The following is a 5,361-nucleotide window of genomic DNA, read 5'->3' as shown; positions in this document are numbered from 1 at the left end:
AACCACTTTTGCAGTGACAAAAAAATACTTTTTTGTTTTATTTTAGATGTTTCTTCAAGCAACTAAAATAACATGGAAATATACATTCTTATTTATTGTCATTTTAACAATCATATCTGCAAAATTTGTACTTATTAAGAGACGTCTCATAATTGTTGAAGGAAAACTGTTAAAGTGATATAAATACGTAATATACTTTGTTGAACTCTGTTATTCTCTATATCAGCTGCATTCAAACTCTAATGTTGACAAAACACAAATTTGCAATTAGGACGTCTCCATTAAATACGAAATGCAATAAAAATCACACATGGAAAAGTTTGATCACGCAATAAGTTACTAAAAAACATGGTCATGTGACTTGTGTGATGCAAAAACGTGTTTCCATTTTGAAACAACCAATTTCAATACGACCAAAGAACCACCGTATCCTGGCAAAAAACCTTCAAAATTGCTCTGTTTCCATTTAGCAAATTTATTTTCAAAATGTCAAATTGCGCAGTTATATGGTAAATGGAAATGCTGCTAATATATCCTGCTACTTTAGTCTTAACCACAAGGCCAATATTTAATATTATAGCTACATGTTGTTGTTTTTTTAAGCAAATGGATCACTAATGTTCTTAAAAATGGATATGAGGATGAAAAGCCAACATGTCTGTTGTGACTTTTTATAAAACACATTTGTTGAGAATGTTCCATCTGAAATTATTCACTTATCTGTTGTGGTGTTTTATTTTTTTTAAATAAAAATATCAATAATCAAGATCCATAAGGGGAATCAGGACATCTGGGAAAAAAATGTAGATCAGATTAAGCTTTTGAAATCTCTTCTGTCACACAAAATCAGAATGAGAAAACAGAAAGCCCGGGCGTCTCCAAAATGTCCATATCCTTTTATTGAAGCCCACATGGCAGCTGACCGCCCAGCCAGCAGAACCACCTGCACTTTGAGCCTCCTGGCTCCGCCCCCACCGCCGCCGCCATCACGCCCCCTCCCTCCGCAGTCCATCCCTGCCCCCCAGACCTCAGAATCAAAACCAAACCAACGTTTTTTTTCTTCTTCTTCTTCACCCCCTTTTTTATCTCCAGTTTCTCAGACAATGCCTGCAGGATCCCGTAGTCTAATCTCCCCCAATCCCTCCCGTCGTCTTTATCCCACTGTTAAAGAATGTTTGAAAGGGCAACACCAAAAACAAAACACAAAAAAAAGAAAGAAAAAACAGAAAAAGGCTTTGGGGGTTGTTGGTAACATCTGGGATAGTATTAGGTCTGAGAATGAAGGTTTTGGGTGGAGAAAATGCCAAAAAAAAACATTTTTAAAAATCAGATTTTCTTTAATTCATGAAAAAAACAAGAATTTTATTAAATCTCTATTAACTTAAGGGGAATAATTAATTTTGATAACAAATATTAGGATGACACTTGTGTTTGTTTTATGCTATTATTTGTTATCATGTTTTATGCTATTATTTGATTAACTGACCAGTTTGTGTCACAACTGGTCAGTTAATCAAATAAAATCAACATTATCTCTATATTAAAGTTGGAGTCTTTTCTAGATATTCTAGATCTTCAGAAATCAATTTATATTAAAATTAATAAACAGAATATGTTGTTTTCTGAGCTTAAACTGGCCCAGAATGAATCTTTCTTACCAAAAACAAAAATAGGCTTCAAAGAGTCAAGCTTCACTTCAGGAAACAGGAAAGTTTTCGCATCACAGTTGGCCACTTGAGTGTCACGCAGGGCCTCTCAGAGGTTGGATGGGAATTATGTTTAAAACACTTTATTCTTCCCTTTCCTATGTAAGATTATACCAGTTATCCGATCAAAGTTGAGTAAAAACGCCATTCTTGCATCTTTAAGCTCTTGCATAGAAGGTCAATAAGACTCTGCCTCTGCTTACAAGGCTGGGCCGGGTGTAATCTTGCTGAAGTTACATTAATTAAATGGTAAGCTTCTTTAGTAACGTGCTCTTAAAAGAACGTGGACGATAATATACTTAAAGAGTTCGCAGGCTGTTTGTTTCAAAGCCCGCAGATGTTCAGCCATGCGGCTCACGTACGGCAGCTTAAAACCTTCGGCTTGAGCCACAAAGAGGGAGCGGAGCCTGGCACATGAGATGAAATTCAACTTATCAAAGGAAAACATATTTGTCCAAGCGTGCTTGATTTACACACTGAGAATCACAATTAGGTGCTAAGACATGAAAAACGGGGGAAACTCTTGGATTTTCAAACAGATTTTAAAGAGCTGAGGTATCAGATGCAGTTTGTTTCTTTAGGTTTCGCTGTCAGAGTCCTGGTGTCCATTTGTGGTTCTTATAAATGGAGCCTAAGGCAAACTCCTCCTTCTGCAAACCCCAAACTAACCATAGTGAAAGGAATTATCTGAGACTGAGGCGGAATAAAATGCAGTGTGGTTTGGAAAAAGGCTCCTAACCTGGTCATACTACTCTCAGTATTAAGCAGGGGATCCAAATCCTCAACCGCCACATGCAACAGAACTTTAGATTAGGGTGCAAGTGACAGATATTACATAACAGAAGTTAAATTTTGTTTTAACGGCTGCTTCTTCCCTCCTTTCTAATGATACCCTGGGCAGCCACCCAAATAAAAAAACACCACTTCTGGTGTCATAGTGTGCATTCACACCAGCCTTGCTTAGTCCACTTAAATCAAGCTCTAGTTTGTTTGCCTTCAAAGTCCGGTTTGTCTGTGGAGGAGTGAATGCGCAATCAAACTGTAGTGAAGACCAAAAAAGCGAATTCTGGTCGGCCTAAAATTCTTGGTTTCGGTTCGGTTCAAGTGAATTCTGGTGCGGTTCGAATATCCCTTTCACCACAGTGGACATCTATCTAAAAACCCTTTTCTTGTGTTTCTTGTGGATTTTTATGTTCTAAATGCATAAAGACCACTGAAGTAGACACTGGTGAATCATACAACACACTGCCAACTACTGGCCATCCACTGCAAGTGCAAGAAGATTTTTGTTAAATCCAATATGGCAGACAGATGAAAAAGCAACTCAGGATTATTCAGTCCCTCCTTCTACTGGACTTTTAAAGGTAAAATATATATTGTGACATCAAGTAACCCCTAAAGATTAATACTACTGACGTATTTTCCAAAAAACAACTTTGTATTTGAAGAAAATTACCACCGATCACCAAAAAAAAAAATTTTTCACATCTTTATTTTATGCCTTAAGAAAATAAAAAAACACTTTGGAAAAAAAGTCCTGACATAAAGAATCATAACGTCATAATTTATGCATGAAAGGGGTATATATGTGAATACCAAGCGAGCCGGAAACCGGTCCAAAAGGAGGAAATGGGCTAAAGCGCAGGGCATTCACCTAAAACAAATGTGAGAGTTTAGCACTAGTGGCAGAAATGGTCTGTAGTAATTTGCCAAAAACAAAAAAGAAACCCTACCACCGCTAAAATCTGACGCCACTCTGTCTTTGTTTACATTTTATGAAGGCAGTTACGCTCAGTGTTTTCTTCAAATGTCTTCTTGTCGTTTCCTTCAGTAGTTCTTGGTGCAGCGCCACCGCAGGTGAGGAGGTGAACAGGTTGCTCAAAGGGTTTGATTCGTTTGACACAGTGCAGTGTGAAAGCGAACCGGAGCAGCTCGAAATGTAACAAATTAATTAGCCTGAGTCTACCAGAATATCAGGGGTGAAAATACACTTAGTAATGCTATTGTACAGATGTGTTTTGTTTTAGAATCATCCTGAATGTGTATCTTCTGTAAAGACATAACACAAACCTGGAAGTTAATTAAATTTATTGTACTTACTACAAATAATAATAAAATATAGCTTTGAGTGGCATTAATCACTGCAGAATACCAAAGAATGCAGAACACTTATGTCTTCTGAATGAAACCCTTTTTGCATCTTTGCAAAGATGAAAACATAAAAACAGCAGACAGTAATGAAAAATGTTCTTCTTTTGACAGCTGTGGAAAACATTAAGAGACCACTTAAAATGATCTGTTTATCTGATTTTACTTTTTATAGATTTATGTTTGAGTAAAATGAACATTGTTGTTTTATTCTATGAACTACTGACAACATGTCTCTGAAAATGAGAAATGGTAAAAATAACAAAAAAAAAAAGATGCAGTGATTTCAGACCTCAAATGAATATAAAAACAAGTTCATATTCATTTAGAAACAATAATAGTAATGTTTTAACTCAGGAAGTGTGTAGAAATCAATATTTCTGAACTCTTCTTGACATCTTCCTGATATCCTATATCTTAATTTTTTTCCAGAGCTGTATCATATTAAGCCCATTAATCCATCAGGCATACGAGAGTTTTAGTCTATCTTTCTGAAACAGAGCTACTTTTTCACCGGACTCCTGCCAACAACTTCGGCCGGTACCGTCAAATAAAATATTGGCCCTCACAAATCAATTTTACACTTGACTGCAACCCCTCCGCCCACAGCGCCTCCTACCCAATTAAGGATCCACATTAGCATATATATATGATATCAGTGGTAAACATCACTCTGCTGGTAATTCACAAATGCTCTGGGATAATAGGAGGGTTGAACACCTATTAACCCTGGGTCGGCAGCGCAGAGGAGAGCCGGGAAATTCCCCAGCCTCCTCCCAGTACAGGGCAGAAAACCAAAAGATCTGATGAATCTGGAGGGATGTTAACGGTATGGACTGTGTGTGAAATGTGGGCCCTTTGGATGCAGTTATTTGAAATATTTTCACCATCTTGGAGGCAAAAGATACACTGCAAAAACATAATGTTTTACAAAGTATTTCTAGTCTAATTCCTAGTGCAAATATCTTAGTACACTTGAAATAAATCAAAACTAAAGAGTAACTTTTCAGCAAGAAATAAAAGGTCGTTTTAAGTAAATAATTTCTGAATATTGATGAAAAAATACTAGTTCCACTGGTAGATTACATCACTGGTAACATGGGGAAAATGTCTTCCTATATGTGAAATAATCTGCCGGTGGAAAAGCACTTTGCATTGATTTTCATCCATTTTTTAAAAATAATTTCTGCAGCCTAACCCAACCTTTACGCTAAACCTAGAGATTACCATGTCTAACATCAAACTCAAGTCACACCTTAATACTAATCTAAACCAAGAGTACCCAAAAAAATTACTCAAGTAAGAGTAGCAATACTTACACATATTTTTACTCTAGTAAAAGCAGAAAGTAGCCATCCAAGAAATTACTCAAGAGTAAAAAGTATTTGGTGAAAATTGTCCTGAAGTATGGAGTAACAAATAAAATTATCAATCATTTAATATTTAAAAATAACACCAACAAATGGACCAAAATATAAAGTTAAGTGTACATTTTGGTATTTCAAAG

This window comes from Xiphophorus couchianus, chromosome 5 (genome assembly GCF_001444195.1).
Source record: "Xiphophorus couchianus chromosome 5, X_couchianus-1.0, whole genome shotgun sequence".
Lineage (NCBI taxonomy): Eukaryota > Metazoa > Chordata > Actinopteri > Cyprinodontiformes > Poeciliidae > Xiphophorus > Xiphophorus couchianus.
The sequence above is the reverse complement of the archived record's forward strand: the minus strand, read 5'-3'. Positions refer to the sequence as shown.